Genomic DNA, 27694 nt, shown 5'->3' with positions numbered 1-27694 from the left:
TCGTATAGCTTTAGGTGAACATTTGAGAACAACTTGACAAATATTAGGTGAGATTCAAGATAGTATGTAATTATCCACACCGCAGATAGAATCACTCTATTAAATATCTTGGAAGAATAGGAAATTAACTCAGAAAAGAGGAAAAACTCGTAAAATTTATTAAACAAACAAAACGAGTTTAATTTATACAGGTTCTTCTAATTATTTTATGAAATACTGTAGGTAATCAACAAAAATATATAACCTGCCGTATTGTCCTAAGAGAAATATTTTTAAAAAATCGGTGATTTGAATGCATATTTGTGAAGTTATTTTAAAACATGTATTTTGAAAGTTACTTTAATTTTTACGGATGTATTTTTTGAAAGACAGGCAGATATGGGTTGCACCTGTGGTCTATGAATAACGTCTTTCATTGGTAATCAAAACGTCCCGGTCCCAAGTTAGAACCCCACCACAGCTTAAATACTAAATAATAATCATCAGAAATAGCGCCCGAAGACTTCCAGCATAAGAAGTCACCCTCGTTCAGCTAATGACCCTGTCAAAGAGGGCGGAGGAGAAGACAGAGGTTCAGGGCACTCTATTGTCGTTGGGGTGGGAAACTGCCCCTAAAGGCAGAAGGATCAGCAATGATCAACAGAGTAAGGATGCAGAAGGCAACGGAAATCACTGCATTTAAAGACACATTACAACTATCCGCAGGACATGTGCCCTCTAACTGTGGAAGTGTGACAGTGTCATGATCTCTCTACCGGCAAAAGATTCCAGAGTAGTCCCCCATTCGGATCTCCAGGAGGGGTCTGCGAAGGGCGAGATGACCATGAGAAAAAGATTGAATAATTAACGAAAGGATAACGTTCTACGAATCATAGCATGGAATGTCAGACGTTTGAACGTGGTAGGTAAGATAGAAAATCTCAAAAGGGAAATGTTAAGGCTAAAACTAGATATAATGGGGATCAGTCAAGTGAAATGGAAGACAAGGATTTCTGTTCAAACGAGTACAGGGTAACATCAACAGCTCCAGAAAATGGTATAACGGGAGTAGGATACGTTATGAATAGGAGGGCAGTCTCAGTGATACGGTTGTTCTCATCAGAATCGACACCAGACCAACCACAACAGTTCAGATACACATGCCGACGTCACAAGTAGAGGATTAAGAGACAGAGAAAGTATCTGAGGTTATTGAACAGGTGATTCAGTACTTAAAGGGAGATGAAAATCTAATACTCATGGGGGATTGGAATGCGGTTGTAGGGGAGGGTTCAAATGGTTCAAATGGCTCTGAGCACTATGGGACTTAACATCTGAGGTCATCAGTCCCCTAGAACTTAGAACTACTTAAACCTAACTAACCTAAGGACATCACACACATCCATGCCCGAGGCAGGATTCGAACCTGCGACCGTAGTGGCCGCGCGGTTCCAGACTGAAACGCCTAGAACCACTCGGCCACCAGCGGCCGGCTGTAGGGGAGGGAGCAGAAGAAAACGTTACGGGAGAATATGGGTTTGGTAACAGAAACGAGAGAGGAGAAAAATCAATAGAGTTCTGCAATAAATTCAGCTACTAATAGCGAGTAATGTACTCAAGAAGTACGAGAGCAGAACGTATGCTTGGAAACGGACGGGAGACACGGGAAGATTTTAGTCAGAATGCATCATGGTCAGACAGAGATAGCGAAATCAGATATTTGGTTGTAAGGCGTACCCAGGAGCAGATATAGACTCAGATCACAATTCAGTAATGATGAAGAGTAGCCTGAAGTTTAAGAGACTAGTCAAGTTAGGAAGAAACGGTGCGCGAAGAACTTGGATACGGAAGTACTAAGGAATGAAGAGATACGCTTGAAGCTCTCTGAGGCTATAGACACTCTGATCATCAATAGCTGAGTTAGTTTTATAATTAAACAGGAGTGGACATCTTAAAAGAAGGCAGTCGAAGAAGTTGGAAAGAAAACCGCAGGTACAAGGACGTCAACTGCGAAGAAACGATGGATAACAGCTGAGATACTTAAGCTGATCGACAAATGAAAGAAGTACAAAAATCTTCAGGGAAATTTACGAAAACAGAAATGCAGGTCAGTTAGGAACAAAATAATTGGGAAGTGCAGGGAAGCTAAGGCAGGATGGTTGCATGAAAAATGTGAAGAAATCGAGAAAGAAATGATTCTCGGAAGGACGGATTCAGCACACAGCAAAGTCAAAACAACCTTCGGCAAAATTAAAAGCAAGGGCAGTAACATTAAGAGTACAACGGTAATTCCATTGTTAAATGCAGAGGAGAGAACGGACAAGCAGAAAGAGTACATCGAAGTCCTCTACGAGGGGAAAGACTTGCCTGATGATGTGATAGAAGAAAAAACAGGAGTCGACATGGAACACATAGGTGATCATGTATTAGAATCAGAATTTAAGATAGCTTTGGAAGACATAAGCTCAAATAAGACAGAAGGGATGGATAACATTCCATCGGAATTTCTAAAATCATTTGGGGAAGTGGTAACAAAACGACTATTCACGTTGGTATGTAGAATGTATGAGACGAGCAATATACCATCAGACTCCCAGGAGAAAAAAAAAATGGTTCAAATAACTCTGAGCACTATGGGACTTAACTTCTGAGGTCATCAGTCCCCTATAACTTAGAACTACTTAAACCTAACTAACCTAAGGACATCACACACATCCATGCCCGAGGCAGGATTCGAACCTGCGACCGTAGCGGTCGCGCGGTTCCAGACTGTAGCGCCTAGAACTGCTCAGCCACCCCGGCCGGCTCCCGGGAGAACATCATGTACACAATTCCGAAGATTGCAAGAGCCGTTAAGTGTGAGAATTATCTTACAATCAGCTTAACAGCTCAGCATCCAATTTCCTGATATGAATAATACACGGAAGAATGGAAAAGAAATTGGAACATGAGTTAGTTAACGATCAGTTTGGCTTTTGGGACGGTAAAGACACCAGGGATGCAATTTTGACGTTGAGGTTGGTAATGGAAGCAAGACTGAAGAAAAATCGAGACACGTTCATAGGATATGTCGACCTCGAAAAAGCATTCGACAATGTAAAATGGGACAAGATATTCGAAATTCTAAGAAAAATAGGCATAAGCTATAGACAAAGGTGGGTAACACGCAATACGTAAAAGAACCGAGAGGGAACAATAACACTGGAACATCAAGAGTGAAGTAGTCGGATGAAAAACGGTGCAAGACAAGGACGTAGTCTTCCACCCCTGCTGCTCAATCTACACATCGAAGGAGCAATGAGGGAAATAAAACGAAGTTTCAAGAGTGGTACTAAAATTCAGGGTGAAAGGGAATTTCGCTCTCCTGTGTGAAATTGAATGACTGCAGCTGGTGTTAAATGGAATGATGGGTCTAATGGGCACAAAATATGGATTAGGAGTAAATCTTTCAGGCCAAAGTAATGAGAAACAGCAGAAAAACAGCGAAAAACTTAACTTTAAAATTGGGGATCAGAAAGTGGACGAAGTTAAGCAATTCTGTTACCTAGGCAACAGATTAACCTATGACGGGCGGAGCAAGGAAGACATAAAAAGCAGACTAGCATTGGCGAAAAATGTATTCCCGGCCGAGAGAAGTCTGCTAGTATGAAACGTAGGTTTTAACTTTAGGAATAAATTTCTAGAAAGGTACATCTGGAGCACAGCATTGTGTGGTAGTGAAACATGGACTGTGGAAAAATCAGAACATAAGAGAACCGAAGCCTTTGAAATGTGATGCTACAGAAGGATGCTGAAAATTATGTGGACTGATAAGGTAAGGAATGAGGAGGTTCTCTGCAGAATCAGCGGGAAAAGAAATATATGGAAAACACTGACAAGAAACAGAGACAGGATAACATGACATCCAGCAAATAATTGAGGACGTTGGGTGCAATTGCTCAATTGCTACTCGAAAAGGTTGGCACAGCAAATAAAACTTAAATGCTGTCAGCCAACTTTGAACGCAATCTTTATTGCTGTCAGCCAAATTTAAACGTAACTCACTACATTGGAAACATAACATGTATTTTACGTATTGTCAATGTAAGTTTTCCGTATTATTTCAATTTTTATCTCTCGCGGCGTAAATTCGGATGATGCTCTTGTTCATACTAAGAACAAAACTAGTAAATAAAACATACTAACTGCGACTTGAGGCTGTTTTCAAAAACTTGGTTTTAACAATCGCTCCCCCTGCAGGCAATTCCTGCTCTTGCTAAGCAGGTTTACTTTTTCCAATTAATATGGCCCAGGTTCATTCAAATACAGTTATACAATTTGAGATAGTTTTGGCGACTCGTTCTTATCAGATAGAATCTGCGTTGTTACACCACTTGCATTGATCAGGATTACAACACAAACTCATACGAAGTTAATGATGGAAAACCAGCTCAGCAGAGCCATTTATTTTACATGATTCTCTATATTATTTATATTCAGAAAAGTACAACTGGGTATGTGTACTGACTTTCGAAACTGCTCTGTGTACGAACCATCGGCTCTGAGGCGCGCTTAGAAAGACACAGATTCACTCACAAGCATCACCGCCTTGTGACAATAGCGCTGACTTCCTTGTAAACACATCGATTCAGTCGCAAGCATTACGTGAAACTGTCACATTCCGCGCAAGTGTGCGAGATCGGAATCGAACTGGGTTAACTCTTGAAACGGAAGACGAGACTCTGTGACATGCTGAAGACACTCCATCTACAAGTACACGACGTATTACACACATTCTTAGCGTCACACAAAGCCTTGTAGGTAATGTGTTACATGACCAGCACCTTCATCCTTTCCACCTTTAGCGCATTCCCCGACGCGTGCAGATCGCATAGTGGCTTTTACAACAGACTGCCCTGTACCCCTTATTTCCGACCAAGGTCCTGCACATCGGCGAGGTTTCTTTCTTTTTACTCGTAAAGAATGTTTCAAAATCCACAGCTGTCATGTTTGGGCACTTGATGAGAATCCACGGGGCACTCGATCTCGTGTTCGTGAACAGCGATTCGGTGTTAATGTGTGTGGTTTGGCATTCTCGATGACAGGTTGAGTGGACCATACCTCTTCCTCAAAGGACGTCGCATAGTCGTGGGACAAATGTTGAGGGAAGCCTTGTAGACTGTACCTCTGAATATTAGATAATGGATGTAGTTCCAGCACGATGGAGCGTCAGCCCATTTCAGCATTGCTGTGAGGAATCATTTGAGAGCCAGGTTCGGGACTCTATGGATCGACCGATGTGGTCCTGTGGCATTGCCTCTCAGGTCACCAGACCTCACGCGTGGGAACAGAAGAAGATCTTGTCGCTAGGACGGTCGTCGATGCTGATGGATCTGCGGACATGTCAGAATTCTTGTAACATACATGACAATGATCCGACGATGTACTGTGTGCATACAGGCCAATAATTTCGCATTCGTTAAATTACACGGCCGTAATTAGTATGCGAAACTATCTTCTGTGTAAATCTTCCCTAGCATCAGAAATTGCCGTTGGAGACCATATGTACCATAAAAAACAATGAAGCGCCAAAGAAACTGGTACTGGCATGCGTATTCAAATGCAGAGATATGGAGACAGGTAGAATACGGCGCTGTGGTCGGCAACCCCTTTACAGGGCGGAGAAAAACTGTGTCACGAAATTTTAACCCTGGATAGCTGATGCCAGTAGGAACCAAAATTACTAATGTCTTGTAGGCCGACAACGCACCATTTTTAAACTGCGCAAACTTGGCGCCACGCGCTCCGATTGGCCGTGGGATTGACCTGTTGCCGTTAATCGGTTGGCGGGCAGCGCTATGGCCCCCGCGATCACCAGACCTCATGCCACCGGAGTTTTTCCTGTGGGGATTCTTCAAGGTTCTAGTTCACTCACCCGGACGCGAACTATCTATAAACGAAGAAGAATCAATGGATCGCATTCAACATGCCGCCAACCACATCAGGGAAATGCCAGGAATCTTTGAAAGAGTTCGGTAAAACACCGTTCGACGTTACCAAGCTTGTGTCGCGTCAGAGGGTCACCAGTTCTAGCACCTGCTTTAAGTAAATGATGCCCTATCTACAAAAAAGACTCTTTCCCGGGCTGACACAATTTGTAAAAGACTATCTGAACGCGAACTAACAACTGTAGACGGGTCTGTTTCCGGTACATCTTGTCTTGAAACTACAATGGATGTTTCGGGACCCCCAGCGGATTCGCCCCCTGAGTGGAAAGCTGGCGTGCGGGCCGCCTTGCATACATCGCGATATCTGGCAGGCAAATCATTCGCGGTTATGCGTTGCCAGAGCATCGGGCAACAGGGCAAACCCGAGGCCAAACGGAGAGCGTGGTACCAAGTTTCCATGGTTTAAAAATTGTGCGTTGTCGACCTACACAACAATAGCAGTTTTAGTTCCTATTGGCATTAGCTATCCAGGGTTAAAATTTCGTGGCATAATTTTTCTCCACACTGTATAAGACAACATGTGTCTGGCGCAGTTCCTGAATCGGTAACTGCTTCTACACTGACAGGTTATCAAGATTTAAGCGACTTTTAACGTGGTACCATAGTCGACGCTCGAGCAATGAGAGATAGCATCTCCGGGGTGGTGATGAAGTGGGGATTTTCCAGTATGACCATATCACGAGTGTACCGTGAATATCAGGAATCCGGTAAAGCATCGAATCTCCGACATTGCTGTGGCCGGAAAAAGATCCTGCAAGAACTGGACCAACGACGACTGAAGAGAATCGTTCAACGTGACAGAAGTGCAACCCTTCCGCAAATTTCTGTAGATTTCAATGTTAAGCCATCAGCAAGTGCATCGATATGGGATTTAGGAGCCGAAGGCCCACTCGTGTGCACTTTATGACTGAACGACACAAAGCTTTACGCCTCGCCTGGGCCCGTCAACTCCGAAATTGGACACATGATGGCTGGAAACATGTTGCCTGGTCGGAAGAGTCTCATTTAAAATTGTATCGAGCGGATGGACGTGTACAGGTATGGAGATAACCTCATGAATCCGTGGACCGTGCATGTTGGCAGGGGTCTGTTCAAGCTGGTGGAGGCTCTGTAATGGTGTGGGGCATGTGCAGTTAGAGTGATATCGGACACCTAATACGTGTAGATATAACCCTGACAGGTGACACGTACGTAAGCATCCTGTCTGATCACCTGCATCCATTCATGTCCACTGTGCATTCGACGGCCTTGAGCAATTCCTGCAGGACAATGCGATACCCCACGCGTCGGGAATTGCTACAGACTGGTTTCAGGAACATTCTTACAAATTTCAACACTTCCGCTGGTCCCCAAACTCCCCAGAGGTGAACATTATTGGACATATCTGAGATACCTTGCAACGTGCTTTTCAGAAGAGATCTTCACCCCCTATAACGGATTTATGGACAGCCCTGCAGGCTGCGTGGTGTCAGTTCCCTCCAGCACTACTTCAGACATTAGTCGAGTCCATGTCATGTCGTGTTGCGGCACTTTTGCGTGCTCGCGGAGGCCCTACACGATATACGCAAATGTACCAGTTTCTTTGGCTCTTCAGTGTAAATAAATTTGTTTTAATGTTCTCTACCTCATGTATTAATTTGAGCGAGTAATTTCGGAACACCCTATATCATAAAAAAAATTTAGAAGACGCCCCCTGTATTCCTCTAAAGCAGCACTCCTAGCCTATAAACTATTACCTTCGTCAAATGGAGCGGAAAATTCACTGCAACAGTTTAACATTTGCCCGTGTCCAGAGATGGGCTAAAGTTCCAAACGATTAATGACGCAACAGTTTTTTATGCTGAAGGACTTACGAGCCGCTCCTCCCCTCCCTTAATTATTAAGTATCCTGTTTGGGAACAGCAGCGTGTGCCGCGCTTTTTCGTGTGTCAGCTCGTTAAGGGTCCGGGCAGTTAGTCAGGCTCGGGGTTCTAACCGCAGCTCCTCACCTTGACGGCGCAGCCTCTTAGCGGCGAGGTGAGAAGCCAGTTACTAAGCTCGCAGGTCGCGGGGTCGAGACGAGAGCGCTATCGATAACGAGCTGCGGCCTCGTCTGCCCGAAACGGGCGGAATGTGTGCCGCCGGGTGACCTACTTGTTCACACAATGCGATGTCACGGTGCGTCTGTTTTTGTGCGCCGGCCACTTGCTTGTGTTGTTTATTAGCGAGTAGCCCGGTGCCGGGATTCGTCTCGGGAGCAAACGGCTGCCGAGGCACACTTCAAAGCGTGGCGCCGCCACTGTGCGCCTCCTACAACCTTAGTTCACGACTGTTCCAGACCAGCGTCTCTCCATAAGTGATGTTCGGTTTTGCGAAAATACAGACACAGGGCTTCCGCATAAACATTCATACTTCTCAAAACATACATATTACACCACTGGTTGAACAAAAGCAAAGAAAACACTGCTTGTACTAAAACAAGTACCTACATTTGTCACCCCTCAGTCATCGTTAAGACATTGTGCAAACGATAATTTTTTGTGTTTTGTTTCCTTCTGGTTACATCATACAATGAGGTGACAAAAAGTCGTGGGATAGCGATATGCATATATACAGATTGCTGTAGTGTCGCGTGTACACGGTATAAAAGGACAGCGCTTTGGCGAAGCTGTCACATACTCAGGTGATTCATGTGAGAAGGTTTCCAACGTGATTTTGGTAGCACGCCTTGAATTGACGAACTCTGAACACGGAGTGGTAGTTTGAGTTTGACACATCGGACATTCGATTTTGGAAATCGGTAGGGAATTCAATATCCCGAGCTCTACTGTGTCAAGTGTGTGCCGAGAATTGCAAATTACAGGCATTACCTCTCGTCATGGACAACGTAGCGACTGACCGTCTTCACTTAACGACCGAGAGCAGCGGCGTTAGCACCAAGTTAAAAAAAAAATGGCTCTGAGCACTATGCGACTTAACATCTTAGGTCATCAGTCCCCTAGAACTTAGAACTACTTAAACCTAACTAACCTAAGGACATCACACACATCCATGCCCGAGGCAGGAGTCGAACCTGCGACCGTAGCAGTCCCGCGGTTCCGGACTGTAGCGCCTAGAACCGCACGGCCACCGCGGTCGGCTGCACAAAGTTGTCAGTGCGGACAGACTGTGTGTATAATACCTGCAGAAATTCTTGTGGATCGTAAGACAAAAGTATCCGTTACGATAGCGCGGCGAAATTTCGCGTTAGTGGGCTATGGCAGCAGACGACCGACAGAAGTGTCCTTGTTTACAGTCCGACATCGTCTGCAGCGCCCTCCTGTGCTGATGATCGTATCTGTTGGACCCTACGTGACTGGAAAACCATGGCCTGGTCAGATGAGTCGCGATTCCAGTTGGCAGAGATGGTGGAAGGATTCGAGTGTGGCGCAGATCCCACGAAGCCACTGAACCAAGTTGTCAACAAGGCACGGTGCAAGCTGGTGGTAGCTCCATAATGGTATGGACTGTGTTTTCATGGAATGTACTGGGTCCTCCGGTTCAACTGAACCGACCATTAACTGGAAATGGTTATGTTCAGCTACACGGAAACACTTTACAAGTATTCATGGACTTCATGTTCCCAAACAACAATGGAATTTTTATAAATGACAGTGCGACATGTCAACAAGCCACAGCTGTTTGCGATTAGTTGGAACGACGTTCTGGTCAATTCGAGCGAATGATTTGGCCACCCAGATCGCCCGACATGAATCCCATCAAACATTTAAGGGGCGTAATCGAGAGGTCAGTTGCGCACAAAATCCTGCACCTGCGACACTTTCGCAGCTTTGGATGGCTACAGAGGCAGCATGGCTCAATATTTCTGCAGGGGACATTCAACGAGTTGTAGAGTCCACACCACGTCAAGTTGCTGCACTACACTGGGAAAAAGAAGGTCCGATGCGATATTGGGAGGTATCCCATGACATTTCTCGTCTCAGTGTAGTAATTTAGATAGTATGCCCATTGTGAAATCACTAATGTCATTTTTCTTTTTCTTTTTTCCTCAAGTCGGAAGTCTTAAATTACATAACTGTGCTGTATTACGGAGTGCTGCTAAAACACCAAATTACGTAATTTAAAGTATACATTCCGGGTTCCGGCCCTACATTGGCCAACCGTTTCTGGCCGACCGCCGTGTCAACCCCTGTCAATGGCGTCATGGGATAGGTTATGGAGGCCATATGGTCAGCACACCGCTCTCCAGATCGTTGACGGGATTCCTGACCTTGGACCTTCTCAATCAAGCAGCTCCTCAGTTGGCCTCACGAGGCTGAGTGCAGCCCGTTCCAGTCCTCCCACCAAGGAAAATCCCCGGCAGTACAGGGGAGCGAACCCAGGTTTCTAGTGCGGCAGTCAGTTGCACTGACCACCCAGCCTTGGAGGCGGGGAGACGGACGGTAAAATTTACATCATTTTGTTGTTGATAATTCTTCCGGGTTATATGGCCGTGGTCCATGGAATACTTTTATTCCTAACGTTTCGTCCAATACTACGTTGGACATCCTCAGAGGTATGGCTGGTCCTGTTGAGTCCAGGACCAGCATTTCCTCTGAGGATGTCCAACGTAGCATTGGACGAAACGTTAGGAATAGAAGTAATCCACGGACCACGGCCATATAACCCGGAAGAATTATCAACAACAGTACCATCCGGTCGTGAAAGGCTTCATTGTATGATTACATCATTTTTTTAATTTTTTTTCTTTTTTTTGTTCATCAGTCTTCTGACTGGTTTGATGCGGCCCACTAAGAATTCCTCTCCTGTGTCAACCTCTTCATCTCAGAGGTGCACTTGCAACCTACGTCCTCAATTATTTGCTGGATGAATTCCAATCTCTGTCTTCCTCTACAGTTTTTGCCTCTTCAGTTCCCTCTAGTATCATGGAAGTCATTCCCTCATGTCTTAACAGATGTCCTGTCATCTCGTCCCTTATCCTTATCAGTGTTTTCCACATATTCCTTTCCTCTCTGATTCCGCACAGAACTTCTCCATTCCTTACCTTATCAGTACACCTAAGTTTCAACATTCGTCTGTAGCACCACATCTCAAATGCTTCGATTCTCTTCTGTTCCGGTTTTCCCACAGTCCAAGTTTCACTACCATGCAATACTGCACTCCAGACATACGTTCTCAGAAATTTCTTCCTCAAATTAAGGCCTATGTTTAATACTAGTGGACTTCTCTTGGCCAGGAATGCCGTTCTTTCCATTGCTAGTCTGCTTTTGATGTCCTCCTTGCTCCGTCCGTCATTGGTTATTTTACTGCCTAGGTAGGTGAATTCCTTAATTTCATCTACTTCGTGACCATCAATCCTGATGTTAAGTTTCTCGCTGTTCGTATTTCAGGTACTCCTCATTAATTTCGTCTTTCTTCGATTTACTCTCAATCCATATTATGTACTCATTACATTGTTCATTCCGTTCAGCAGATCATGTAATTCTTCTTCACTTTCACTTAGGATAGCAATTTCATCAGCGAATCGTAGCATTGATATCCTTTCACCTTGAATTTTAATTCCACTCCTGAACCTTTCTTTTATTTCCATCATTGCTTCTTCGATGTACAGACTGAACAGTAGGGTGAAAGATTACATCCCTATCGTACATCCTTTTTAAGCCGAGCACTTCGTTCTTGGTCGTCAACTCTTATTATTCCCTCTTGTCTCTTGTACATGTTGTATATTACCCGCCTCTCCCTATAGCTTACCCCTACTTTTCTCAGAATTTCGAATATCTTGCACTATTTTACATTATCGAACGCTGTTTCCAGGTCGACAAATCCCATGAACGTGTCTTGATTTTTCTTTAGATTTGCTTCCACTATCAACCGCGACGTCAGAATTGCCTCTACGTTTTCTAAAGCCAAACTGATCGTCATCTAGCACATCGTCAACATTCTTTTCCAACCTTCTGTTATTATTCTTGTCAGCAACTTGGATGTATGAGCTCTTAAGCTGATTGTTCGATGGTTCTCGCACTTGTCAGCTCTTGCAGGCTTCAGAATTGTATGAATGATATTTTTCCAGAAGTCAGATGCAATGTGACCAGACTCATACATTCTACACACCAACGTGATTAGTCGTTTTGTTGCCACTTTCCTCAATGATTTTAGAAATTGTGAGTGAATGTTATCTATCCCTTCTGCCTTATTTGATCTTAAGTCCTTCAAAGCTCATTTAAATTTTAGTTCTAATACTGTACCCCCTATCTCGTCTAAATCGACTCGTGTTTCCTCTTATATTGCATCATACAAATCTTCCCCCTCGTAGAGGCTTTGAATCTATTCTTTCCACCTATCCGCTCTCTCCTCTGCATTTAGCAGTTGAATTCCCGTTCCGCTCTTAATGTTACCTCCCTTGCTTTTAATGTTACCAAAGGCTGTTTTGACTTTCCTGTATGCTGAGTCTGTCCTTCCGACAATCATTTCTTTTTCGATTTCTTCAGATTTTTCATGCAGTCATTTCGTCTTAGCTTCCCTCCACTTCCCATTTATTTCATTCCTCAGCTACTTGTATTTCTCTATTCCCGAGTTTCCCTCAACATTTTTGTACTTCCTCCTTTCATCGATTAACTGAAGTATTTCTTCTGCTACCCATGGTTTCTTTGCAATTACCTTCTCTGTACCTATGTTTTTCTTCCCAACTTCTGTTATCGCCCGCTTTAGGGGTGTCCATTCCTCTTCAACTGTACTGTCTACTGAGCTATTCCTTATTGCTGTATCTATAGCGTTAGAGAACTTCAAGAGTATCTCGTCATTCATTAGTACTTCCTTATCCCACTTCTTTGCGTGTTTTTTCTTCCTGACTAATGTCTTGAACTTCAGCCTACTCTTCGTCGTTAGTATATTGTGATCTGAGTCTATATCTGCTTCTGGGTACGCCTTACAATCCAGTATCTGATTTCGGAATCTCTGTCTGACCATGATGTAATGTAACTGAAATCTTCCCGTATCACTCGGCCTTTTACAAGTGTACCTCTTCCTCTTGTGATTCTTGAACAGAGCTTTCGCTACTACTAACTTAAACTTATTACAGAACTCAATTAGTCTTTTTCCTCTATCATTTTCCTCTATCATTCCTTGTCCCAAGCCCATATTCCTTTGAAACCTTTTCTTCTACTCCTTCCCCTACAACTGCATTCCAGTGCCCCATGACTATGAGATTCTCATCTCCCTTTACGTACTGCATCACCCTTTCTGTATCCTCATATACTTTCTCTATCTCTTCATCTTCAGTTTGCAACGTCGGCGTGTATATCTGAACTATCGCCGTCGGTGTTGATTTGCTGTTGATTTTGATAAGAACAACCCATTCACTGAACTGTTCGTAGTAACTCACTCTCTGCCCTACCATCCTATTCATAACGAATCCTACTCCCTTTATACCATTTTCTGCTGCTGTTCATATTACCCTATACTCATCCGACCAGAAATCCTTGTCTTCCATTTCATTTCACTGACCCCTACTACATCTAGATTCAGCCTCTGCATTTCCCTTTTCAGATTTTATAGTTTCCCAACCTCGTTCAAGATTCTGTCATTCCACGTCCCTATTCATGGAACATTATCCTTTCATTGATTATTCAATCTTTTTCTCATAGTCACCTCCCGCTTGGCAGTCCTCTCCCGGAGATCCGAGTGGGGGACTATTCCGGAATCTATTGCAGGCCACATGTCCTGAGGATACACGTTACGTGTCTTTAATGCAGTGGTTTGCAGTGCCTTCTGCATCCTCATGCCGTTGATCACTGTTGATTGTTCGGCCTTTACGGGCAGTTTCCCGCCGCTGGGACAGGAGAGTGCGCTGTTCCGCCCTCTTTGACAAGGCCGTTGGCAGAACGTAAGTGAATAAGAAAAGAAGAAAAACTTATCCCAGATTTGTGAAACAGCAGCTGCGTTGTCATGAGGAGTCATCATCTATTTTTCTCTCGATGGCTTAAGGCACCGTGGTCTGTGTATGCGAGGTAAATTTAAACTTGATTCGTCTACCTAGTTCTGTGAATAAGAGTTGTGAACAGCCGGACAGACAGACGCACGGACAACAAAGTGATCCTATAAAGATTCCATTTTTACCGTTTGAGGTACGGAAACATAATAATTAATCAGATCTTATCAGCTTCGTGTCTTTTTTTCGGATGTTAACGTAACTTCGTACATGTGCACGCCATATTATTAGAGCTGCAATTCTGTGTGACAGGTACAACAGACTGAAGAGTGCAGCATAAATGTTATCGAGGTTTGTAGGATATATACGGGTTGTGAACCGAATCCGATGTATATTAATCACATTGGAAGCCATGTAGGTGCTACGTACTCGGGTGAGACTACATTATTAGCCCATTCCGGTTTTAAGCGGTCTCATTGTGGGTCTCCTTTTGGTCGGCTGACCGAATCGTGCAGTATCCAGATTTGGAAGCCATTTGAATGAGACTTTGGCCCGATATTAGTTTCATGGTAACTCGAGGGCAGGGATACTCGTCGTCAAGGTTCTGTTCGACAAACTCCGGCACCAAGCACATTATAAGCCCTTCAAATCCGCGAGTTCGAGAAACGAACTCCCTGCAACATTTGGGTCAGTCTGCTCCACTGGTCGGAGGGCAGCAGTGGATGGACAAGTCAATTACTGTCCCCTGCAGAAGCTGCCTTTAACACTGCAACACAAACAGCTGCATTTGGAGCGGTGCTGTTCCGGGAAGCATTCACTGTTGATGAATGCCGCCACCTTGTGTTCAGCAGAGTAGCTGTGCTACACTACCCCGGATGATCAGATGATCATTGTCTGCGACTATGACGGCGATCTTGAAAGAGGTCCCAATCTCTCAATGTTTTGGGGAGGCACAACGATGTTACTACTGCCCTCATGGAGTGTCGAGTGTGACTTCCGGTCACGGATTGTAGTGGCTGAGGGAATTCTAATGGCACAGCGGTACTTCACAGACATCCAGCAAAAAAATGGTTCAAATGGATCTGAGCACTATGGGACTCGACTGCTGTGGTTATCAGTCCCCTAGAACTTAGAACTACTTAAACCTAACTAACCTAAGGACATCACACACATCCATGCCCGAGGCAGGATTCGAACCTGCGACCGTAGCAGTCTCACGGTTCCGGACTGCGCGCCTAGAACCGCGAGACCACCGCGGCCGGCAGACATCCAGCACCCTCATGTGTTACCTATCTTGCAACGTTATAGTGGTGTCGTCATTTAATAGGACAGTGTACATCGACAGATGACACATGTTTATGTGAACTGTCTGCTTGATGATGAGATACTCATGTGCGCAGCATGATGCCCAAATCTGTTCCAGATACAGTGTGAGAGGGACCAGCTCAAACTCAGTCACAGTGGCAGTATCCAGGCTATCACGGACCATTTGCAACAGTTGTGGGTCAGCTTGTCTCAGGTAAGGATACAACGGGCTTATGACGCCCGTCCCAACCGAATCAGGCCACACAGGGTGGAACATCATATATATGAATAGGCTTGTACTGCCAGGTTCTTTGCAAATTTAGCTCGATTTTTCACGATAAAGGATGACAGCCAAAACAGTTGTGTTGGGTAATGTGATTTCTTTCTATGCCCGTTATGTTGATGATATACTCATAATATTTCAAGGTAGTGACCAAGGCCTACAACAACTGTTTCATGTTTTCAACATTTTTCACGAGAAAATGAAATTCATAAAAGAGATACAAAACAATGAGAGAGGGCAGGAATACTTGAAACTTAAGTTATCTGGTAACACTATTAGCTTCGACATTTTTCGTAAAGAAACTTTTTCTGATAATATTATTCCAGTAGATTCTTGTCATCTTCAAACTCACAAAATCGCCTTCTTTCATTCTGCAGTTCATCGTGCTGCGAGCACACCTTTAGAACAGAACTGTTTAGAAAAAGAAATATCTCTATTAAAATCAATGGCTACTAACAATGGATACGACCCTAAATTAATTGACCAAATTGTTAAGAAAAAAAACAGCTGTAAAATGTTCAACTTTAGGAGATAACAGGGCGGAAAAGAATGAGGGTAATAACTTTATTTCTATTCCATTTTTGGGGAACGTTTCATATAAGATAAGAAGACTTTTACAGAAACAATACGGTTACAGAGTTGCCTTTTCCGTAAATAATAGCTTGAAACAAAGAGTAATTCATACTATTGGAGCACGGGAAGAACTCGGCACTAAGTCCGGTGTATACAAAATTACGTGTAACGACTGCCCAAACTATTACATTGGACAGACAGGTAGACCCATTAAAGTAAGGTATAAAGAACACATGTTAGGTAAAAAAGGGGAAAACGTACATAATTCCACGTTTGCCGAACATCTATGGCTCTTACAGCATATGCCACGTGAACTGGACGACATAGAGTTGCTTCATGAAGCGAATAAGGGTTACAAACTGGACTTGCTCGAAGAATTAGAGATTTTCAAGCATCTGTCTCTAAAAGATGGTTTTGTTCTTAATGAACAGGTGCAGCTTAAAAACAAAAAATTTTTAGAAAGTTTCAAACTCCTTCTTGCCTTAATGTAATATAGTCTGGCCGACTAGAAGTTAGTTTTTTTCTTGCTTGTGATGCCGGTAAAATTTGCTTTTCCTGTCTTGTTGGGATTTTACATATTTTTGATGATTGCTGTTTGTGATTTTCGATGTGTATGTGTGGTTGATTGACTAGTATGTTTTTATTCACAACGACAGATGGTTTCGGTTTATTATAACATTTTGGTTGTTTTCGCTAGTATATATTTCACCGCCTACGTTACGCGAGATTCTCGCGCATTACACTAGTGCCCTCTCTCGTTAGATCTATTCCATAGTGCAAGCTTCATCTGTTTGACACTAGGTCACAGGTAAACTGGTTCCATGTTTTCTATTTTACATAAATGTTTTAAATGGTCTGATATGTTTTATTTATTATGACAGAAAGTTTGAAATAACACAACTTTTAATAATTTTTGATGCGCTTATGCAGGTATTCATGGATTTTAATATGCGCGAGTGTCTGGCACATACCAAAAGTGCCCTCTCTCGGCGAAACCATCTGCCCTAGTGCTTTCACACTCTTGTCTCGATAGTTCATAGGCGAAGTATTTGGTGCTAAACTGTTCGCATTGACCCTGTGCCAATAGTCATGTTGTACAAATGGAGAAGATGTCTTAATTATTGACGACGCCTCTGGCACAATTGATTTATTAATCTCCATTGCATGATGTAACTTTAATAAGTAACTAAAAGATTTTGTGCCTGTATTACTCTGGTAATTTCACTGTTACTTAAGCTTTTGTGTTTCTCCAAATCCTCGAACGCCATGCACTCCGCCTCACCTTCCGCATCCGCCTTCCGTCCCCCACGCGCATACTCTATGACCTCATCCCCTTCCCCCACCTTCTCCTTTTCCTTGAACACATCCGCACACTATATATTGTCCGCCGCCTTGATCCCCCTCACCCCCAGGTGTCTCCCTTCCTCTCCACTCCCAACCAGTTGCCGCGCCTTTACCGTTGTGTCCCTCCCTCTCTCCATCTTCACACCCTCCATCTCCTTTCCCAACACAACTTCCACCGTCTACCAATCCCGGATGATGAGCTTCGCCCTGACATCTACCCTTCCTACCAACTCTAACCCCCTCTTCCTGCCTCCTCCTCAGGGCTCCCTCTCCTCCCCCTCCCTCCTTCTGAGCGGATTTCCCCTCCGACTCCCCCTCCATCTCTTGTGCCTTCTTTCAGTGTCTCTGCGCTCCCTCCTGCCCTGTCTTCCCTTTTCCTCTCCCGCCCCATGTGTCTCCCGCCTCTTTGTGAACCCACGGTTGCCCCTCCTCTCTTCATCCCGCCGCTTCCACAGCTGCCCCATGCTCTCCCCTCCTTTTCCATCCTCTCTGGCCTTTCCCTCGGCAGGTCCCACCTGGTAGTTTTATTCTTCGTCGTGTGTGCTCCAAGTGGGTTGTAAGTGTGTTGTTTCAGAGCGGTTTTAATACTGTGGCCAACTTTTAACCTGTGCATGCGCATCCAGTGTCTTCTCTGTGTTTTAAGAATCGCCAACTGTGTTTTTTAACTTTCTGGTGACTTTTTTAACTGCCCCCTTGAACGTCTACATGTCAGTGTATTTTTACCTCCATTTTCTCCCCTTACTCTGTTTTATGTTCCCCTTTTTTACCTACTTATGTATGTATTATTTTATTCTTGTTTAGTTGTCATGTCACTCGGCTGAAGAGAGGCGGATTGTGCTGCTGCCAGCCCTCCCCTGCCCATATGGGGCAGGGGAATGAAATCACAATGAAGAAAAAAGAAAAAAAAATCACTTCCGACGCTAAGGCTTTTCTAATGAAAGTGTCTTCCTGTTCAGGATTTTTGACTTCTGATGAAGGTATATTTATATATACCGGAACCTTGGTCAAGAATTTTAATAAAATTTTTATCCTGCAACTGTTTTGGCTGTCATCCTTTATTGTGAAGAATTTCAACAGTTGCTGTTGCAGCCATGTTTAAAATCTTGAAATAAGCTCGATTTTGCAATCACTGACATTACATCACATATCCTTTCAACTTCTGACGTTTCATTCCATTTGCTCCTTATCTTCTGGGTGATTCACTTTTTTGACAGTCATTGCATAATCGTCGAGAGCCAACTAGTCGCCGCTAGCGTATCCTGTCCTATTGCAACAGTAAAAAGTCTTTGATTGTGCTGAGCCACAGACATACAGTGTTTTTTGAATAGATACACCGCCATTTAGCTGTATATTGCTGTATTTTCCTCCTGCACAATCTACATTTCAGTTTTTACACCATTATCGAGTACAGTGTTCTTAGACCTTTAACACGTCATCTCTGGCAAAGTCAGTCCAAAGTAGGTAAAAGCATGCTATGAGGCCAAAAGTCAGGGCACATGAGCCGGTTATTGGCTGTGTAAAGAAAAGGAGTCGATCGTCAGCTGGTAAAGGAACAGGAGCCAGTCATCTAGTGCTGGAGGAACGGGACCTGGTCTTCAGCTCCTGGAGGAACAGGAACCTGCCGTTGGCTGCTGGAGGAAGAGCTGGTCATGAACTGCTGAAGGGCCAAGAGCCGATCGTTGGCTGCTGGGGGAATAGAAGAGAGTCATATGCTGATGGAAGAACAGTAGCTAATCACTGACTTCTGAAGGAACAGGAACTGGTCATCAGCTGATGAAGGAATATGAGCCAGGCGTCAGCTGCTGAAGGAATAGGAGCCTCTCGTGGGCTGTTGAAAGGAACAGGAGGCAATCGTCAACTCCTAAGGAAACAGGATGCACTCCTTGGGTGATGAAGGATCAGGACGAAGTCTTTGGTTGATGAAGGAACTGGACTCAGTAGTCAGCTACTGAAAGAAGAGAGGCTAGTCAGCAGGTGTTGAAGGAAGAGGAGACAGTCATTTGATGCTGAACGAACAGGAACCAATTGTTGGTTGCTGAAGGAACGGTCTCCTACGATAGGCTGATGACGGAATGGGAGCCTGACATGTTACTGTCGTGGTCTTCAGTCCTGAGACTGGTTTGATGCAGCTCTCCATGCTACTCTATCCTGTGCAAGCTTCTTCATCTCCCAGTACTTGCTGCAACCTACATCCTCCTGAATCTGCTTAGTATATTGATCTCTTGGTCTCCCTCTACAATTTTTACTCTCCACACTGCCCTCCAACACAAAACCGGTGTTCCGTTGATGCCTCAGAATATGTCCTACCAACCAATCCCTTCTTCAAGTTGTGCTACAAATTCCTCTTCCCCCCAATTCTATGCAGTACCTCCTCATTAGTTACGTGATCTACCCATCTAATCTTCAGCATTCTCTTCTAGCACCACATTTCGAAAGCTTCTATTCTCTTCTTGTCTAAACTATTTACCGTCCATGTTTCACATCCATACATGGCTACACTCCATACAAATAGTTTCAGAAACGACTTCCTGACAAATCTATACTCGATGTCAACAAATTCCTCTTCTTCAGAAACGCTTTCCTTACCATTGCCAGTCTACATTTTATATCCTCTCTACTTCGACCATCATCAGTTATTTTGCTTCCCAAATAACAAAACTCCTTTACTACTTTAAGTGTCTCATTTCCTGATCTAATTCCCTAAGCATCACCCGAGTTAACTTGACTACATTCCATTATCCTCGTTTTGCTTTTGTTGATGTTCGTCTTATGTCCTCCTTTCAAGACGCTATCCATTCCGTTCAGCTGCTCTTCCAAGTACTTTGCTGTCTCTGACAGAATTACAATGTCATCGGCGAACCTCAAAGTTTTTATTTCTTCTCCATGGGTTTTAATACCTACTCCGAATTTTTCTTTTGTTTCCTTTACTGCTTGCTCAATATACAGATTGAATAACATCGGGGAGAGGCTACAACCCTGTCTTACTCCCTTCCCAACAACTGCTTCCCTTTCATGTCCCTCGACTTTTATAACTGCCATCTGGTTTCTGTACAAATTGTAAATTGCCTTTCGCTGCCTGTATTTTACCCTGCCACCTTCAGAATCTGAAAGAGAGTATTCCAGTCAACATTGTCAAAAGCTTTCTCTAAGTCTACAAATGCTAGAAACGTATGTTTGCCTTTCCTTAATCTTTCTTCTAAGATAAGTCGTAAGGTCAGTATTGCCTCACGTGATACAGTATTTCTACGGAATCCAAACTGATCTTCCCCGAGGTCGGCTTCTACTAGTTTTTCCATTCGTCTGTAAGGAATTCGTGTTAGTATTTTGCAGCTGTGGCTTATTAAAGTGACTGTTCGGTAATTTTCACATCTGTCAACACCTGCTTTCTTTGGGATCGGAATTATTATATTCTTCTAGGAGTCTGAGGGTATTTTGCCTGTTTCATACATCTTGCTCACCAGATGGTAGAGTTTTGTCAGGACTGACTTTCCCAAGGCCGTCAGTAGTTCCAATGGAATGTTGTCTACTCCGGGGGCCTTGTTTCGACTCAGGTCTTTCAGTGCTCTGTCAAACTCATCACGCTGTATCGTATCTCCCATTTCATCTTCATCTACATCCACTTTCATTTCCATAATATTGTCCTCAAGTACATCGCCCTTGTATAGACCCTCTATATACTCCTTCCACCTTTCTGCTTTCCCTTCTTTGCATAGAACTGGGTTTCCATCAGAGCTCTTGATGTTCATACAAGTGGTTCTCTTATCTCCAAAGGTCTCTTTAATTGTCCTGTAGGCAGTATCTATCATACCCCTAGTGAGATAAGCCTCTACATCCTTACATTTGTCCTCTAGCCATCCCTGCTTAGCCATTTTGCACTTCCTGTCGATCTCATTTTTGAGACGTTTTTATTCCTTTTTGCCTGCTTCATTTACTGCATTTTTATATTTTCTCCTTTCATCAATTAAATTCAATATTTCTTCTGTTACCCAAGGATTTCTACTAGCCCTCGTCTTTTTACCTATTTGATCCTCTGCTGCCTTCACTACTTCATCCCTCAAAGCTACCCATTCTTCTTCTACTGTATTTCTTTCCCCCATTCCTGTCAATTGTTCCCTTATGCTCTCCTGAAACTCTGTGCAACCTCTGGTTCTTTCAGTTTATCCAGGTCCCATCTCCTTAAGTTCCCACCTTTTTGCAGTTTCTTCAGTTTTAATCTACAGGTCATAACCAATAGATTGTGGTCAGAGTCCACATCTGCCCCTGGAAATGTCTTACAATTTAAAACCTGGTTCCTAAACCATTATATAATCTATCTGGTACCTTCTAGTATCTCCAGGGTTCTTCCATGTATACAACCTTCTTTCATGATTCTTAAACCAAGTGTTAGCTATGATTAAATTATGCTCTGTGCAAAATTCTACCAGACGGCTTCCTCTTTCATTTCTCTCCCCCAATCCATATTCACCCACTACGTTTCCTTCTCTCCCTTTTCCTACTCTCGAATTCCAATCACCCATGACTACTAAATTTTCGTCTCCCTTCGCTATCTGAATAATTTCTTTTATCTCATCATACATTTCTTAAATTTCTTCATCATCTGCAGAGCTAGTTGGCATATAAACTTGTACTACTGTAGTAGGTGTGGGCTTCGTATCTATCTCGGCCACAATAATGCGTTCACTATGCTGTTTGTAGTAGCTTACCCGCATTCCTATTTTTCTATTCATTATTAAACCTACTCCTGCATTACCCCTATTTGATTTTGTGTTTATAACCCTGTAGTCACCTGACCAGAAGTCTTGATCCTCTTGCCACCGAACTTCACTAATTCCCACTATATCTAACTTTAACCTATCCATTTCCTTTTTTACATTTTCTAACCTACCTGCCCGATTAAGTGATCTGACATTCCACGCTCCGATCCGTAGAACGCCAGTTTTTTTTCTCCTGATAACGACATCCTCTTGAGTAGTCCCCGCCCGGAGACCCGAATGGGGGACTATTTTACCTCCGGAATATTTTACCCAAGAGGACGCCATCATCATTTAATCATACAGTAAAGCTGCATGCCCTCGGGAAAAATTACGGCCGTAGTTTCCCCTTGCTTTCAGCTGTTCGCAGTACCAGCACAGCAAGGCCGTTTTTGTTATTGTTACAAGGCCAGATCAGTCAATCATCCAGACTGTTGCCCTTGCAACTACTGAAAAGGCTGCTGCCCCTCTTCAGGATCCACGCGTTTGTCTGGCCTCTCAACAGATACCCCTCCGTTGTGGTAGCACCTACGGTACGGCTATCTGTATCGCTGAGGCACGCAAGCCTCCCCACCAACGGCAAGGTCCATGGTTCATGGGGGGGATCTCTGTCTTACCATAGTATAATCTTTATGAAACCTGTCAGTATCTCCAGGTTTCTTCCATGTACACAACCTTCTTTCATGATTCTTGAACCAAGTGTTAGCCTGTCATAGGCTGATAAAAGAACATGAGCTTGTCGTCAGCTGGTGCAGGAACAAGACCTACTCGTCGGCAGATACAAGAACGGAAGCCAGGTGTTATCTGCTTGAAGGAACAGGAGCCAGCCATCAGCTGGACCCGATTGTCCGCTGCTAATCGAACTGGAGCTAGTCTCAGCTGATTAAGGAACAGGAGTCAGTTGTTGGCTGATGAAGGAACAGAAGCCAGTAGTCAACACTTGAAGGAACAGGAGGTAGTCGTGACTTTGTGCTGGGCGAGAGATTCGCGGTACACGCAAGCTACGTATGGGGCCAACGCTGTAGAGTATCCTCTGTAGAACCAAATGGAGTTCCATCGGACCTTAGCGACTTATTCGTTTTCAACTCTTTCCGTTGTTTCTCTAAGCCAGTGATGTCTATTACTATGTCATCTATAAGCGACTCTGTGGAAATTAAGTTCCAGTCCCTCAGTCCAACCATGGATTCCACTGGTCATCTGGCGAATGCCGCAGCAGTAAATTCCCTTCCAAAGATTCCCAGTCAGGGTTCCCTCTGTCTCACTCCGAGTTTGTTGTGACATTGCACCGAAAATAATGAATTCTGCAACAGCCCGTTCTGTTCTCAAGAGTTTGGAACGAAAGGTGTAACAAAAAAAAAGAAAAGAACAAAGCGGCCGGCATGCTTAAAGCTAGTGTGATAGTACCGTTACAGTTCGTGTAAATGATCTGGCGGGTAACGGTTGTACAGTTGTAGCTCTTTGAGGCGAATGCCGAGAGTGAATAGTCCTTCCCAGTTACGCGTTGGGAATCGCTCTTCTACAGCTGCCAGCCTGCTGGGTGTTTGTCTGAAGAGAAGGAAGTCACAACAGCCCGTCGTCCTCTAAGCAGGAAGTGAAAGATATGACCGGACGAACCAGTTGAATACTTGGAGATGACTTTCTTAGAAACATAAGAAATGAAGAGAAAGAACTGTAGGTCATCAATACCTGGTGCAATGGTTAGCAGCTGACTGCAGATATCATTACAAACATTAGTCCCGAGATTAAGATATGGGAGAGTATCTTTCTGGACCGATTTAAGGCAGGATGATCACGTAAATTTAGCCGTGGAAAAATAGAAGTACAAATGATAAACTCATATTAACTTAAAGTATTCTGAGAAAAAATAATTCACTGTTTTAACAGGCAGTTTAAAAGACCCTCGTTCAACCAGTTCTTGAGTACTGACTGTAAGTTTGGAATTCTCGCCAAGTGGGATTAATTTTTTTTACCTTTTTACTTTTTATTTTTTTTTCTTTATTTTATGTGGTCCGCTACCATTTCCCCATCTGAGTTAAAGTATTCATCTCAGTGTATAATTATCAATTATTAGGTGGATATGTTCCAATCTCTATCTTCCTCTAGAATTTTTACCCTCTACAGATCCATCCAATAACATGGAAGTTATTCTCTGATGTCTTTACAGATGACTTCCAAACCTCCCCCTTCTTCTTGTCGTGTTTACCATATACTCCTTTCATCGCCGACTCTGGGGAGAACTACCTCATTCCTCAATTAACCACTCCACCTGACTTTCAACATTCTTCTAAAGCAACACATCTCAAACGATTCCGTTCTCTTCCGTTTCGGTTGTCCTACAGCCCCCGATTTGCTAACATACAATGCTGTGCTCCAGATATACATTCTTATAAATGGAGCCCTACATTTGATACCGGCAGACTTATCTTGATAATTAATTGAAACCCTCAGCTGCCGTCAGGTGTTGTTGACATACCTTGATGGGGACAGTTGAAAATCTGTGCCCCGACCGGGACTCGAACCCGGGATCTCCAGATCACATGGCAGACGCTCTATCCATCTGAGCCACCGAGGACACAGATGAACAGCGCGACTGCAGGGACTTATCCCTTGCATGCCCCCCGTGAGACCCACATTGCCAACTGTTCACAATCTACATACGTAATGTTCCTAATAGATACTTTTCCCATCCACTCGCGCCCACTAAGGTGACTATTCCCGTAAGAGCTCGGGCAACCTGTGCGCATTCGCACAGACGAAGGTCAGTGGCCGGGTAGCCATTTAACTATATATGAAGTGGATGGGCAAAGTATCTGTTAAGAAAATTGCTTACGCAGATTGTGGACAGTTGGGGATGTGGATCTCACGGGAGGCGTGAAAGAGATAGGTCCCTGCAGTCGCGCTATTCATCTGTGTCCTCGGTGGCTCAGATTGATAGAGCGTCTGCCATGTAAGAAGGAGATCCCGGGTTCGAGTTCCGGTCGGTGAACACATTTTCAGCTCTCCCCATCAAGGTACGTCAAAAACACCTGTCGGAAGCTGAGGGTTTCAATTAATTATCATTTATTCTAGAGAAGCTGCACGGTCATAAATGGAGTCTGTTCTTTCTAGAACTTTTACTATCTTCATATAAGACTTCTCTTGGTTAGTAGTGGCCTCTTTGTTGGTGCTAGACTGCTTTTTATGTCTTCCTTGCTCCGTCCGTCATGGGTTATGTTGCTTACCAGGCAGTAGAACGCTGTAGTTCGTCGTCTCCGTGATCCATAATTCTGATGTTAAGTCTCTCGCTATTCTCATTTCTGCTACTTCTCGTTACTTTCGTCTTTCTTCCGTTTACTTTCAATTCACATTCTGTATTCATTAGACTGTTCATTCCATTCACCCGTAATACTTCTTCGACTTCACTGAAAGTAGCAATGTCATAAGCGAATTTGATAGTTGATATTCTTTCACCTTCGTCCGAGCTCTTGAGCTTATCCTTTATTTCCGTCGTTACTTCTTCGATGTATAGATGTAGAGGTGAAAGTCTAAATCCCTGTCTTATACCCTTTTTAACCGCAGCACTTCGTTCTTCGTCTTCCATTCTCATTGTTCCTTCTTGGTTCTTGTACATATTGCAGATTACCCAATTTTCCCTACAGTTTACTCCTATTTCCCACATAATTTCGAATACTTTGCACCAGTTTATGACACGAATCGACAAATCCTATGACAATGTCTTGCTCTCATTACTAAGTGTAACGTGAAAACTGCCTCTCTGCTGCCCTTACCTTTCCTAAAGCCAAAGTAATCGTCGTATGAAGATCCACAGTTTTCCGTTCTTCTGCACATTATTTTTGTTAGCGTCTTGGATACTTGAGTTGTTAACCTGATCGTGCGATAGTTCTCGCATTTAACTGCTCTTCCTATCTTCGAAATTGTGTGGATGATATGTTTCCGAAAGCCTGATGGTACGTCACCAGATTCATAGATTCTAGGCACCAACTTCAATAGTTGTTTGTTCTCCCAATTGTTCTAGAGATACGGAAGGATTATTGTTCATATCTTCTGCCTTATCTGACCTCGTCTTCCCAAATTATTTTAATATCTAATAATGGATGTCCGTATCCGTTCCACATTGACTCTAACTTCTTCTTCTATCACGCCATATAGGTCTTCAGTGTACTTTTTCCACTCATCCGCTCTCTCCTCTGCGTTTGACTTTGTGTTGCACATAGCACTTTTACTTTTGCCACTCTCGTTTTCAATCTCACCACAGGTTCCATCAACTTTCTATCTGCTGAGTCATACCTTCCGAAGGCAATTTCTTTTTTGAGTTCTTCACATTTTCCTGCAGACATTTCGGCTTGGCTCCCCTCCCCCGTTCTTCGTATTTATTTATTTCCTAAGTTATTTATATTGCTGTATTCTTGTCTTTCCCTTGACATTTTTGCACTTCTTTTTTTCATCGATCAATTGAAGTATTTCTTCTGTTACCCAAGCTTTCGTCGAAGATATTTTTCTTACACCTATCTTTATCTGCCCAACATCAAATGGTTCAAATGGCTCTGAGCACTATGGGACTTAACATCTGAGGTCACCAGTCCCCTTGACTTAGAACTACTTAAACCTAACTAACCTAAAGACATCACACACATCCATACCCGGGGCGGGATTCGAACCTGCGACCGTAGCAGGAGCGCGGTTCCGGACTGAAGCACCTAGAACCGCTCGGCCACAACGGCCGGCTGCCGAACATCAGTGCTTATTCTTTTTAGAGATATTCACTTCTCCTCAACTGCTGTCTAGTGCAGTATTTACTATAGTAGTAGCCATATCTTCAGCAGACTTCAAAGGCGTTTAATCATTCATTAGTACTATACCATCCCACTTCCTTACACACGTCCCTCCGAACGATTCTCTCAATCTTCATTCTATTCTACCTCATCACTAAATGTGATATGAGTTGATATCGCTTTTTGGGTTCGTCTTACAACCAAATATCTGATTTCAGAATCTCTGTCTGGCCATGATGTAATCTAGCTGGAAGATTCCTGTGCCTCTAGGGCTATTCCATGTGCACCTCCTCATCTTGTAATTCTTAAACAGAGTACTCGCTATTACTAGCTTAAGTTTATTACAAAACTATGTCTTTCTGCTCTCGCGTTCTCACTTGAAGCCTTATTCTCCCGTAAAACTTATCAGTGGGGCAAAGTGGGTACTAGGAAACATAATTTGTTCATAATGGCAGGAGTCCCCTCGACATTCCCATGACGTCCCCCATCGCCAACTACCCCTTGGAAAAGATAGGAAATTTTGGCGGGAAAAGGTCAATTGGCCTACCTCCACTAACCTAACTTCCCCCTCTCCCTCCTCCACATCCCTCCCGTGCCATCGGCCCTGGAAATGGCGGGAGAAGGTCAATGAGGCTAACCAAACTTGTGAAAATGACGGAAAATGGTAATTCTGTGCTGGAGAAGAAGGCAAAGTATTTTATTTATTTATTTATTTACTTACAGCTCAATTGGGTTACCGCCAATGACCTAACCCATAGATGTGTGTGTTTGCCTCAGCGTGCAGAGACTGTCTG

This window comes from Schistocerca piceifrons, chromosome 2, assembly GCF_021461385.2.
Source record: "Schistocerca piceifrons isolate TAMUIC-IGC-003096 chromosome 2, iqSchPice1.1, whole genome shotgun sequence".
NCBI lineage: Eukaryota > Metazoa > Arthropoda > Insecta > Orthoptera > Acrididae > Schistocerca > Schistocerca piceifrons.
The sequence above is the reverse complement of the archived record's forward strand: the minus strand, read 5'-3'. Positions refer to the sequence as shown.